Source organism: Protopterus annectens, chromosome 3.part1 (assembly GCF_019279795.1).
Source record: "Protopterus annectens isolate FY-2018-M chromosome 3.part1, PAN1.0, whole genome shotgun sequence".
NCBI lineage: Eukaryota > Metazoa > Chordata > Ceratodontiformes > Protopteridae > Protopterus > Protopterus annectens.
This window is the reverse complement of record NC_056732.1, coordinates 980836451-980850909: the sequence shown is the minus strand read 5'-3', so window position 1 is coordinate 980850909 and position 14459 is coordinate 980836451. Positions and strand designations below refer to the sequence as shown.

Below are 14459 nucleotides of genomic sequence, written 5' to 3'. Positions count from 1 at the left end.
AAGGACAGTGCAGAGAATTGGTAATGGGTTGAACCTGCAATGAAACGGAGGTATCTTCTGCAATTTTGTCTGACAGGGACATGCAGGTATGCCTCCTTGAGGTCCAACATTACTAGCCAAGCTTTCTTGCCCAACATGGGAAGAAGCTGCTGTAGTGTTAGCATCTTGAATTTGTGTACTTGCAAGAAGGTGTTTAGAATTGAAAGGTCCAGAATGGGTCTCCAAGCATTGTCCTTTCTGGGGACTAGAAAGAGCCTTGAGTAAAATCCTTGGCATTGCTCCTGTGTAGATACCAGTTGAATGGCTGTCATGTCCATGAGAGCTGTAATTTGTTTTTGTGCCTCTGCCCATTGATTTTGTGGCAGGTTTGGCATTCCTTTTATCCTTGGCAATGTGTGGAAATGGAATCTGTATCCTTGTGAGATAATGTCTAGGACCCATTTGTCCTTTGTGACGATGTGCCAGTTGTCTGTAAAAAATGCTAATTTTCCTCCCAAGGGAGCTGCCAAGAGAGTTTTGCTTGGCAGTTTGAGGTTTAAGTCATTGTGTTTGTCTTCTAGTAGTTTGGGACCGGTCTTATCCTCCCTTCTGTGTTGCAGTGCCCCATTGGCAAGGTTTGTAAGGGATTTGTGCTTGTCCTCTGCCCCTTGGGCATCTGTATTTACCCCTCTGTGGTCTGTCAGAAGCTGGAAAGGACCAATTTTTTGTTGGCCAATTTCTGCTGAAGCGTGGGGATTGTACCTGTAAGAAATCTTTGACCGTCTGCATAGATTTTGCCTTATCCTCCATTTTCTTTAAAACCTCTTCTGCTTTAACCCTAAATAAGACATCCTGCTGTAAGGGTGCATCTAGTAACTTTGCTTTAACATGATCAGGCAGAGTTTGTTCCTTTAACCAAGCATGCCTACGTATAACAGACCCAGTAACATCTGCTCTACAGGAAGCTTCCAAGGAATCAAATCCACATTGTAAAGTATGTTTGCCCACCTGTTCAGCTGCATGCAACAGATCCTGCATTTCCTTGAATTCAGACTGTTGTGGGTGCGTGCTCATCTTTAGTTTTATTTGAGACATTAAGAATTGCTGGTATTTCAGCATGTGAAATTGACAATTTAGTGCTCTCATAGCTAGAGTAGCTGAGGTGTAAACCTTCTTCCCCCACTTATCTAGTGCTCTGGAGTCCCTTTCAGAGGGTACAGGATTTTTAGCCATAGAAGCCTTAGCCCCTTTGGGACCCTGGGAGATTGTCTCTGGGTCAGCAACAGGGCTTTTGTAAAGGAATTTGTATGAGTCAGGCATTCTATAATATCTATCTGGTTTGACTGGAGCAGGAGGCAGAGAATCTGGATTTAGACTAGATTCTAAGTAAACATCATCCACAATGTCTAAAACTGGAGGGATAGCAAGTGGTCTGTGCTGGGGGAGTAAAATAAACTCTCGGAGCCTTTTCTTTGAGTCGGAGTAGTCCTGAACTTCCCAGTGGAAATGTTCCCTCATGGTATGTAAGGTTTCCCCCAAAGGAATAGTCTTCAGGGGGAGAAGCTGAGGGAATGGAATCTTCAGCATCAAAATCTTCATAAGGGGGAAAGGAGTAATCCTGTTCCTCAGAGGAGCCTGAGGAAATAGACACTTGATCAGAGGAGGCATAATCCTCCTCTTGTCTAGGCCTTTTGTCTGGGGGGGGGGTTGGGAACCCCTGATTAAAGAAATCAAATCTTCAGGCATTTTAAGCATCTGTTTCTTAGGCATGGGGCCTTGAACTGGAGACTAATGTGCAGTCTTTTTTGGTTTTAGAGGAGTCTTAAGCTTAGCATAAGATTTTATGGTGAGAGTAGTCGGTCTGAAGACACCTTCTGTAACCGAAGGTGTTTCCACAGCACCGGCTTCTCCTTCTGCAATGTTGTTGGTAGGGCCTAAAGAAAATGGCTGCGTCGGCCTAGAACTCTCTGCTTGAGAATCCGAAGCGGTCTGGGGTTTTATTTCCGCGGTCGTCAGGGGCTGCGTAGGTGCCTCACTGAAAACCGGAGAACCGGCGACAGGCCCAGCCGAGGCCTCGGAGTCTGGCTTGGTTCTAGGCTGCCTGTCCTTATCCTTGCGGTTTTTATGCATGCCGGTCGTCGGCTGCTCCAACGGCATGATATAATTAAATTTCCTACCAAAGTAATGTCGTGCAAAGTCAAAACGGCGTTTGATAGTTTGTTTATTAAACCTAGCACAAAACCGACAACCTGTGACGTCGTAGTCTGGGCCTAGGCAAGGAATACAATAAGAATGGAAGTCCTTATGAGGTATTTGCTTCCCACAAGAAATGCAAGTGTTAACTTTTTCTGACATTGGACTGAGGCAAGAAAAGGTTCCCCAAAGGGGTAGCTTTACTGAAGACTTCGGACTGAAATTCGATTAGAAAATCTCAGGTGTCGGCCGACCGGCACTTGCGAACTGTTTCTGCTTCGGGCACCGCGCGGCAAGAAAGACTGAAGAAAATGGTGTTGAATGCCTCTTATATACCCCTGGCGCACTGACGTCAGGGAGGAAGCGACAGCAACCGACGCTGGACCAAGACCTTGGAACTCAGGCCGACTGTTCTGACGGCAGGATAACCCAAATGTGATGACTGCAGCAGGGTAACATGAACATCCCTAAGCCTCTTTTTAGAATCAGATAAATCCTTACTTTCCCAACGAACATGCTTCCTGAGAGTATGCAAGGTTTCACCAAAAGAGAAATCCTCTGGGGGGAAGCAGAGGGAATAGAGTCCGCAGCAGCAGAATCCTCATAGGTAGATAAGGGTAAATCCTGGTCATCAGAGGAAACAGAAAATTCAGAATCCTGGTCAGAAGTATCATAAGTAAACTCAGTCCTAGGTCTCTTCGAGGGGGAAGGCTGGCTTCCCCTGATTAAAGTAATAAGGTCTTCAGCCATTCTTATCATTTGCTTTTTAGGCATAGAGGCCTGACCATCCGGTATGGGTGTCAGTTTTCTGGGCATGGTTCGAGTTTTAGGCCTTGAAGAAGAAGATGGCATAAGTTAAATACAGAAGTCAGGAGGCCTGAATGCACCCTCAGAAGCCAGTTCCTACACGGCGGCTCTGGACCCATCCAAGGCAGAGACATCCGCAGGTTCCACAGTTGAAGCATCTCGCGGCATACCGGACTCCGAATGGGTCTCGGTAGAGGCCTGCGAATCTGAAGTAGTGGGTATCAGGGGCTGCGAAAGCACCTCACTGAGTACCGGTGAACTGGCTTAGAAGAGTCGCCAGCAGCTTTCGATCTAGGCGGCCTGTGTCTGTCTTTATCTTTGCATTTTTTTGGAATGTCGGTAGTCAGATGGCTTACCGAGTACATATCAGGATAATTGAACTGAGCCCAAAATATTTAGAAGTGAAAATATACAGATGACGGATCGTTCGTGGTTTAAATAAGGCACAAAACCGACAGCGAGGTACGTCGTGGTCAGAGCCTAGGCAAGGAATACAGTACGAATGAAAATCTTTATGAGGTATTTGCTTTCACAAGTAATGCAATTATTAACTTTTACTGACATCGGTTTAGAGCAAGAAAAAGTTTCCCCAATGGGGTACGTAGCTTTTAGTTGAAGACTTCGGTTCTGAAACTCCAAAAAGAAAATTTCAGGAGTCGGCCGACCAGCACTGCTTCTGCTTCAGGCACCGCAGGGCAAGAAAGACAGATGTAATGGTGTCGGCTGCATGTTTTATACCCCTGACAACCTGATGTCACGGAAGAAGGGACAGCAACCGACGCAGGACCCAAGACTTTGTTAATCAGGCCGACTGAGGGCTACTGCAAGCAAATAACCCAAATGTGATGACTGCAACAGTGAAACACGAAGAACATCAAATGAGCCAGCTGGGTGCAGGAAGGGTGAACCATTCAGCAAATCCTGCACATTGTTTAAGAAAAAAAAAGACGTCACATGCATTACATAGCTGGATTTGTAAATGCTTTGCCTCTCCATTAGCAATAAACTGACAAATGTGGGGACCAAAACACCCTCACTGCTGCTCTTTGAAACAGCTAATAATGCAAACTGTCAAGATGTCATCTGCCTTCTGTGGGGCACGGGAGTGGTGTTCGAAATGAATAACTGCAAAAAAACAGAATTCTTGAGCATATGCTCTATGACAGGGATGACATAAGGCTACTTTTCTTCCCCAAGAAACTCAATTGTGATGATGTAGGTAAAGGAAACATAGGCCAGTCCATAAAAGCCTTTATGAGTCTACGGATTTATTTGAAACAGAGGTCACTAGTGGAAGGGGTCCACAGAGAAGGACAGGTCTCATTACCTTATTCATCACAGACATATGGGTCTCTGCCTCTTCCAAATCCCCCTTCCTAATGGAGAGGGTGTTGGTTGACCCTGTATGAATAGGACTCCAGGAGAGAACCAATGAAGACAGGGTTTTTTTTGCGACAGTTCCATCTATCACTCTACAGTGCTGACCATAATTCTTAAGGACTGGAATGTGTACAGCAGACTCCCAAGCTACATCATTGTGTCCAGTATCAAGGAGGCTAGCAGCCAATCATCCATATAGGGAAAGACTTCTGTACCTTACAAAGCTCTGTTGTGTTCTCATTTAAACAGGGCCACACATCTGACAAACATCTTGGGGGATAGAGCAAGAACAAACAATAGAACATAAAACTGGCAACGGCCGATTCCTACTTGTAAGTCCAAGAGTCCCCTTTACCCCTTGGCCATCTTTAAGAGCAATTAAGAATTCTGGAGGCTAAAAGAGCACATCCAATGTAATCTTCACAAAAATGAAAAACAGTTTGTATCAACACCAACTGAAAAATTTACCAGAAGATAAAACTTCTAGGATTAGTCCGAGGTCTTTCTGACACCAAAAAGAACAATATCAGGACCCTCTATGGTCTGGTGGGATCTCCTGGATGGCCCTTTTTATGAAAGTACAAAGGACCTATCTTCTTTCCATACACCTCTAATGAGCTGGATGCTGGGCAACAGAAGACAGGCTGGTAAGGGGTCTGGAATGGGATCTTAAAGCATATGGACATTATGGCCTCTGTGACAGTCATCTACACAGGAAAATTGAGATATAGATGACTGCCAACTACTTCTAGAGCAGGACAGCTGGGCAAGCCTTCAGAGACTCTGTTGAAAAAATCTCTGACTTTGCCGGTCAATTCTGCCACTGGGTGGTCATCCATTCTGGAAAGCCCAATGGCTTATATTGCTAGCTCTTATGTTTTGAGAGTTCTGCTTGAATCGCATCTATTGAGGACTCTTGTGAACTAGCAAAAGTACATTGTAGTGTATCCTGCATGATTACTGTTATTCTCCTTAAAGGCCTGCATCCAAAATCCCAGTCTCTCTATTTCAAGCTTCCCCTGTGTTTCATCACTCTCCCCTTCCACTTTTAATTATGGTTTTCTGCTTGTGCTATGTATAGGAGTCTTAACTGTGTAGCTCTGAAATAACTCTCCAAATTGGGTGATCCCAATCCGCGCTGTTCTACTGAAGTATCAGCTTATCCCACTTGACTCTTGCTGCCTTCCCCTCCCAGATAAAGTTCTTCAGCTCTTTATTAATTGCTACCCACAACTTCTCTGGTTGATAAAAATATGCCTGACCTATGTATAAGACTAGACAGACTAAACATTTTAACTGCTTGTACCTTACTATCCATATCCATATAACAAAGCTTCCATTTTCTAAGTTTTTGTATTATCTTTTTAGTCTCTTCCCACATATCCTTAGCTGCCACACTTGAATCATTTTTAATCCATACTACTAAACATTTAATTTTATCATGTCCCCATATGGGTATTCCTGAACCAGTTCATGTGCAGTTACATAATTTACTGCTATTGCCTTTGTTTTAGCTTCACTAATTTTGTATCCCCAAAAGATATGAAACTGTCTCAAAATGTTTTACAACACTGTAATGTCTTTTTCTGGTTTTGCCATGTGCAAAATATCATCATCTGCAAATCAAGCCAGCTTTTCTTGACTATCACACCAACTGTATCCTTGAATTTCTGAGTTCCTTGTTTTTTTTGCCAATGGTTCTAAATATAATACAAATAATAAAGGGGAAAGAGGACACTCCTGCCTGGTTCCTCTGCAAAAGTAGAAATTATCAGAGAGTACCCCACTCACTTTAATTTCCGCCTCATATTAATCAACCTTATAATTTTTCAGGAAATGCAAATGCTTCCATTGCCCTGTTCATAAAGTCTCAGCTTACTCTGTCAAATGCTTTCTCTGCATCAAAATCCACCAACAATGGTAGTTTCTTATATTCTGCTTCCCTCTGGATCATCAATGTTCTGTTAATGTTGCCAAATGTTTGCCTCCCCTCCACAAAGCCACATTTATCCATATCTATCAGTTTTGGCATTACTTTTGCCATTCCTTTATCCATTACAGACAAGGACATAATCATGGTTTAAAATTGAAATGGGCCTGTATGAAAGCTGGATGTAATGGATCTTTACCCTCTTTAGGCATTACAGCGACCACTGCTTTCTTCCATAATGGTGGTACTTCTCTTAAGATACTGTTAAACAAAACCTTCCATATCTTTATCAGTTTTTTCCTCCTAGCTTCCAAACTTACACAGGAATGCCATCTATTCCTGGGGACTTTCCTGTAAATTGGTTATACATCACAATTTTTATCTCATCTCCTCCTATCCCATATCTCTCAACTGTACAGATTTTTGCAGAATGTCATGTCCAGATTTTTGCCTCATATTTTTGGTCCATTTTTTTTATGCCGCGGTGGTACGGCGGTAGCGTTGTTACCTCACAACAAGAAGTTCTCCCGTTCGATTCTCGGCTTGGCCTTGGGAGTGCCTTCTGTGTGGAGTCTGCATGTCCTCCCCGCTGTTGGGTAGCGTTCAAAAGACATGCGTGCATAAATGGGCGTGCCTTCGTTGAAGGTTGAGCGTCGAGCTGGCACCTCGGCGTTTCGTAAAAATCTACTGCCAATCATTAGTGGACCGGAGTTATACTGTGGCGACCCCTTACTGGGAAAAGCCGAAAGACAAACAACAACATTTTTGGTCTATTTTTCATAAAATTTTAGTTTTCTGGCAAATTAGTGGCACATCATTAAAGATAATTACAGACATTGGAGACTCAGACTTCATATCCTCCAGAAAACCCATACTAATGCAAAAACTGCTATTCTATCAGCTTTCTAAGTCTGTAAGAGCAATATTTACAAACTGTCCCTATTTTTGGTCCTTTGTCCCACTTTTATTTATGGCATTGACCAGATTTCTTGCTCTATGAGGTAGAGAGGTATGATCCTAACTGTTGATAATTGAGCCTCATTTACCTCTAACCTTAGCATATTTAATTCTTCCATAAACATTTCCATTTGTATCTTTTCTTGATTTTCATATTTGTCTGCTTTATAGGGACTTTCACAGAATTTCCAAAATATTTTAATACCTCTACAGGATATCTAGTTTATTTGTTTGTTAACCGTGTTAGTCCAGCTGAGCTTGTGGCCCTTTTTCAGTGGAGACCCGAGGAGAAAAGCTCCAGTACATAGTATAAAATACAAAAATTCACAACATTACAAAATACAGAAAGTCACCACATTACAATAGACAAGATGAGTTACATATTACAATCTGTACAGAAATCAGTTTTACAATAAAATATGCACTGCATTACATTTAAGAGGATGCCAGTTTGTGATTATGTGTAAGATAAGCCAGAGGCTTGTATGCATAAAATTTTTAAGAAAGATGTACAGAGAAAAACCTATGACATTTTGTTAGTTTTGGCAAAGAAAAGTTGATATAGGTGACGAGTTAGTGGTGGGGGGGTTTTAGTTGGGAGCATGTGAAGGGCATTCCCATTTGGAGGACAGATGGGAGAGAAGCAAGGATTTTAAATTGTTATGGTTTGGTATATTGCGTAGTGGGGGGTAGAGAGTTCCACAGTTTGGCTATGGTGTGGGATAGTAACTTCTTTGTTATAGGCTCCCTAAGTTTGGTGACCACCCTTTCTACTTTGTTACCTAAGCCATTGTGCTAAAAGGTTTTGTACTCTAGTGTTATTATCAAAAAACAGCTACTCAACAGCAATCTGTCTGGTGTACAAAGAGTAATCATTCTCCACAAATATTCTACAGTCTCCCACTTGTGGTACTTTTACCTTCTGCCACAATTTTGTCAGAATCAACTCCTTCTGTTGGTAGGATTGCATCTTTACTATTAAAGGACTAGGCTGCTTTCTTATAGCCAGGTTTGAAGCATACAGCCAATGTGCCCTGTCAACCAACAACACCTGCTGTGGAATTCCAGTCCAGTTGCTTATTTGTGCTTTCATAAAATTAATGCAGTCTGTTCCTTCCAGCTTTTCTGGTATAGCTGAAAATCTCATGTTTTCATTATGTGCTCTTTCCTCTAATTTCTTTATTTTTTTAAAACATCTCTTCCTGAGCAGTCTCATATTCAACCGGTCTTTTATTTTTTTTTGTTTCATCCTCTGAGCTTTGCAGCTTTATCATCTCATTTAAAGATCTGTTTAAAGCTTCTTCCATTTTTTCTAGTCTTTTGTTGTTTGTACTGATATACTCCATCAGTGTTTTGTTTACTTTAACAAGGTCTACATGTAGTTGCCTTGTATCTTCCTGTAGGTTACTGAAGTCATGTCTGAAGGTTGCACTGTTTTTTGCTGAACAGCTGCAGAACTTTCCCCAGTCAGTGTTTCTTCCTCACTTCTTATTGCTGACTTTTTTCAGATATTCTGTATTTCTTTATTCCTGGCATCCAGGCAGTGTACATACTAGCCAGACACTGAAAGTTACCCATAAACACAAGTCTACTGGCCTTCTCTGCTGAGTTTCTGTTTTCACACTGGAAGAGCTAGAAATAAGCTGTTATTCTATGTAGCCATCTTCATTAGGCCCAAACAGGTTGGTGACATTAAAGGAAGTGTTGATAAAGGACACCTTATAATTTCTGGCAAAGTCAGTTAGGTACACAGCAAACGTTAACACTGATGCCTAATCACCCTTGCTGCCCTATATGCAATGTTTCAGGGCAGGTGAATGGCTGGATAACAAAGTAGTAGCTACAACCCAAGAAGCCAACTTTGTGTTAAGTCTGACTTCATCTTCCGGAAAAAGATCTGGCATCTTACCTAGCTCATCAGCAAGCTCAAGATGAAACATTAACAACTCTGACAGATAGCTGTGCACTCCTACAGAAAATGTGGACAACATACAGACAAACTTCCCACAGCAATCCAAAGTCCTGCATTTGTTACAGGGAGGATGGATGACTAGATATAAGGAGCAAGCTCCCTCTTAAGGGCCACTGCAGCATCAATTAATTTATGGCCAGGATATGCACCATACCAACACCACTCCTTAGCCAGCTGGAGATTCTGTTCTCCTTGAAAAGGCTGCCAACACACTGGGATATTTCTGTGTTTCTCTGACAAGCGAAATAATCTAGTCCACAAAAGATGTGAATAGGAGATTATGGGAAGAGATCAGAAAGCCACCCTCAGAATCTTCCGAGGGGATGAATGGGGTTAGAGAGGCACCCCCCCACACACACACATTTTTACTCAAGTTCTAAGGCTTCCTCTAATTTGGGGCTGCATGTGGAGGGAATGTTGAAGGATCACTTTCTTCACATCCTTCAGTATCTGGAAGAGAACAATCTACTCCAGGAGGAAGTCAACATGCCTCCTTATCCCCAATTGTGAGGTTTCCAAGGATGAGTAAGAGCAAGACCTATTGTAATGATTTCTATAGTGGCTTTCAGATATTCTGTCCACAGCCAGTAAAAATGGGAGGCAAGAGGTACAACATGGTCCACTTTGGTAACCATCGTCAAGGATGGCCTTTTCACAAAAGTGGACAGTGCTGAAGGGAAGAAGATTTTTTTCTGGAATCTTTGATGGATGGGACTTTAATTTAAACCAATTAAGTTCTGTTGATGCTTCTGTTTTGAAAGACCATCTTTCTTCTGGCAAGCACAGCAGCTGGAAGGGTGGCAGGACTTGAGCATCTTCTGTGTTATGAACTACACAAATACTCCACAAGAGAGACCCAAACCTTTAACAACAAAAATGGTGTATGAAACTACCATAAATCAGAAGGTTCAGTTCCCTTCCTTTGCTTCTCATCTTTAGGATGCAAGAGAGTGGGGTTCTGGTACATTATATCAACCTTGAAAGCAGGTGTTCTTTTTTCAAATATCACTAAGACTAAACATTTCATAAAATCCAACTATTGTTTCCTTTGCATCTAATAGTTTGAGAATCTTCAATAGGCAAAAACAGCCAAAAGCATTAATTCAAACCACTTCAAACATCTGTCAAGCCCCCATTCCACAAGAATAGCAGCAGTGTCGAGTGCATTTGTCAGGGGGAATTTTTTTCACTTTAATTTGCAAGGCAGCAGCACTATCAACAGCCTCTCCTCCTCTCCTTTCATTAAGCACTATGGGTTGCTGAAGAGAAAAATAAATAAGTAAATACAAAGAAAAATGCCTTTCCTTGCATTAGAAGGGCAAATAAAGCTTTTCATTTAGACTTTAGCAAACAGATTTAAACTTGTGCATCAGTGTTAATGCCACAAACACAGAGCTAAAGCTAGTCAGTTCTGACAGGAAAAATCAATACCGGCACTTCTGAATGCTGGTAATGCATGGAAGACTGATGGATTCTACTGATCATGCCCCCCCCCCCCCTAGCATTATGCACCCAGGGAAACTCTCCCCTTTCATCCTACTCCAGCTATGCCCTCTGTGAGGAGTCCAAGGCAGAGGTTATTCTGGTATTGCAAATGATCAAGGGATGCTGGATGGGGCATCCACTCAACTTTTAACACACAGCTTGGTATCTGACCTAGACAGGCACTGTGAAGCCAAAGCTAAAGAAATACGAGAGTACAGCTTTGTGAAGTACTCGCACATGCTGATATCATACTTTACTATTATTTTTATTTACTTATTTAACATTTGTTGACTGGGAAAGTCAGACTAGGACAGAGCCTATTTTCAATGGAGGTCCAGGAAGAAACACTCCAGATGCAAATCTGAGTATTCCGAGGAAACCCACATAAATGCAGGGAGGACATGCAAACTCTGCACAGAAGGCACCCCAGCCAAAAATCAAACTGGAGAACTACTTCCTGTGAGGCGGGCAATGTTAATTGCTGCACCACTGCGCCGCTAACAAGCTAAGTCCACTGCCTACAAACATATGTATGAATCACATGCGCCACAGTGAACGTCTTTTTTATAGGTTCATAGGTAGGTACTAGGCTATCTGCCCGAAGCCGGAATGTGTTGGCTTTCACCGTCCCCTTAGATTAGTTCCCTGTGCCTCTGTCCAGCAGAGCCACTGAAGTGATCCCTGGGGTAAACTTTCTGTTTCCCATCCACTCATCAAGGTTTCCCTTGAAGAGGGTTAGAGAGGAGCCCTGCCTAATGTAGATTGGAATCGTGTTCTAGGGCATGGGAAGTCTCTGGGACAGGAATCTATCCCTCCAGCACGTCCTATTTACTGTTGTGGTGAGGTTTAGATCCCTGGAGCGTGTGGCTCGAGGGGAAATGGTTTTCTTTAGGTGGAGCATGTCCATCAATTCTGGGTTGGACATGGCCTTGTATGTCAGGCAGAGATCACTTCTGAGTAGGTGGTATGCAACACAGTACAGCTGGAGTTTCTTCAGTCGAGCTGCATAGGGCATCTGCTTGAGGCCAGTGATCCTCTTGGTGAGGTACTTCTGTGGTCTTTCCAGTTGTTGCAGGTGTCTTGTAAAGTACATCCCAAATGGGGCATTGTACTCTATGATGGGTCTGATGAGTGATACGTAGAGGGGCCCAATGACCTCTTTCGATCTGGATGCAAACCCTTTTGTGATTAGGTGGGCCACATAGAAGGATTTTCTAACCACTTTGGCAATGTGATTATCAAAGGAGAGGTTACTATCTACTTGGGTCCTCAGATCCCTTATTACGTCTTCCGTATTTAGGGGGCTACCACCTGTGTGATAGTTTGTGGGTACTTTGTTTTTTACAAAAGGGATGACTATGCACTTTTTGGCATTTAGCTTGAGGCCATGGTTTTGACACCAGGTATCTGTCTCAGTGAGACCCTTTTGGAGGATGTCTGTGTCAGCCGGAGAGTCAATTATAGCCCCTAGTCTGCAGTCGTCTGCGAACTTGGTCAGCCATAGTCCTCCTGTGCTTACCTGTACCTCTGAGAAGTATATGCCAAACAGGAGGGGTCCTAGGACTGAGCCCGGGGGAACGCCACTTGTAACCGGTTTAGAGTCAGACCTAGCTCCCGCAACTCTTATCATGTGGGTTCTGTCCGTGAGCCAGCTGGCAACCAATCTCGTGACGTAGGGGTTTATGTTCAGGCTGGTGAGCTTGTCTATGATACCTGAGTGGGGAATGGTGTTGAAGGCCTTTGCGAGGTCTAGGTAGGCTATGTGGACCACCTTTCCCTCGTCTATAGCCTTGGTAACTGTCTCAAAGAAGTCCACCAGGTTTAGGAGGCATGATGTGCCCTTAAAGCCGAACAGGGTAGGGTTCAGTGTTTGGAGGTTCCCAATGTCTCCATTAATGAGATCCACGATGATGGGCTCCATAGCTTTGCAGACCACGCTAGCTTCTTCCTTATTTTATTCTACTAACCTTAAGGCCCATCTTATCTTTGGTTTGTTCTCTTCCATCATCTAATTCCCATTCCTTTTATCTTTTTACACAGCTCATTTCCTTAACTCAACATTGTATTATCTGGGTTTTGTAAAAATAACTTTTCATGCAATTAAGCATACCACTGTAAGCAACTGCACTTCTTGTGCATCTTTTGCGTAATGCTCTTGCGCTAGTGCCTAACTTGGCCAGGGTTGTACCCGAAAAAGGGTCTACAGACCATTATGCTTATCTAGTTAATAAATGCAAAAATAAATAACATCAGATGGCTGAAAAGTATCTAGATTCTTTCACTCCATTAACCAACTGGATTTTGCTTCTATGACTGAATGTTTTACTTTATAAGTCCAGGTATTAAGCTGGAGAACAACTCTACAGGACTGATAACACTTTGCTTTATCTGGCCTCCAACATCAATCAAGGGAGTACAGTATTTCTATTTATTTAACATTTGCTTACTGAGAAAGTCTGCCTTGGAACAAGTCAATTTTCAGAGGAGCCTAGGGAGAAATGCTCCAGGCGCATGTCTTTGTAAATCAGCCTTTTGCTAGGAAAATATGTCAAATACAAGAAAGCATACTGAAGAATAAATTACGTGACTAAGGACGAAAACAATTACAGTTCTGCCACTAAAACAGCACGAGAGATTATTCTTTTGCCTGGAAAAGTTCTAAATTTTAAAGATACAGAATGTGATGGCTGCAGAATGTTGCATTTTTTTAAATGTGTGTGCTGATCTACATTCATCACAGAAAGTCAGACTAGACACATTACTGAAGCCTGGAAATGGACAGACTAATACTTTGTAGTTACCAAAGGAGGACATTCTCAGGACTGCAGCATCCACCCCCTTTAAAGTGCAGCAGTACAGTATAAACAATCCATCTACATAATGTGGGAGTAGAACCCACAACCTTCTGCATCAAAAGCAAGTATACTACCTGTTATGCTACTAACAATGCAATTTCTGCCCTTCCGCTCAGTCTCTTGCATGCTTCTTGAATGGCAATCTTTGCAGAGTTGTTTCACATTATGAAAGACCCCTTACTGTTTAACCAACTTCACAGTCTCAGTTCCTAAATCTCCACTGTAAGTCCTCCACTTAAGACCAACAATTTGAATTGCTGGTGTGGCAATTTTCTAATGAGCCAATCCCACAATCCTAGAACAGACTCGTCCTCCACACAAAAAGAGGGTACATCCCCAAAAACCTTTACAGACAACTTTCACAACTTGACAGGTAACTAAATTCATGTCTGGCACTAATGTCAATGGCCTCATACCTAACAGGAACTGGTTTATCTTATAATTACACGTGAGGTAGGAGCTATGCTTCCTGATGGCTCTCAAACACTTGAGGCCAGAATAAAATCTAGGAATCTACAAACACCATAGTAATATTACTGTACATTTCCCCTCTCAGAGAAAGGCGACTCTTCAATGTACCACTAAGTGGCATTCATCTGAGGGCACTTACAGAATACTCCTGTCATTTGGCAATGATGTAAAAGAATATACTATTATTATTAATAATAATACACATTTGTTAACTAGGTAGGTCAACTGGACGAAGTCCCTTTTCAGGGGCAACACAGGAGCAATGTCTGGTTGCATGACTTGCTTAAGGTCACAAAACAAGCAAATGCGAGCTAAAAGAATCAAACCATGTACCACAGGAACTACAGCTCACAGCTTTAACCTTCTGTACCAACAACCTGATGCTATTCCATCTGGCTTTCAAATCTTGACAAAGTAGGCTTAAAGAAGC

At 42.5% G+C, this 14459-nt stretch overlaps 1 protein-coding gene across 2 annotated transcripts in view; it reads right to left on the bottom strand.

Annotated features, from left to right (window-relative positions):
- Positions 1–14459, bottom strand: part of NCOA2 (nuclear receptor coactivator 2) — a 1980807-nt gene that overhangs the window by 729478 nt on the left and 1236870 nt on the right. The gene's annotated exons all lie outside the window — the stretch shown is intronic.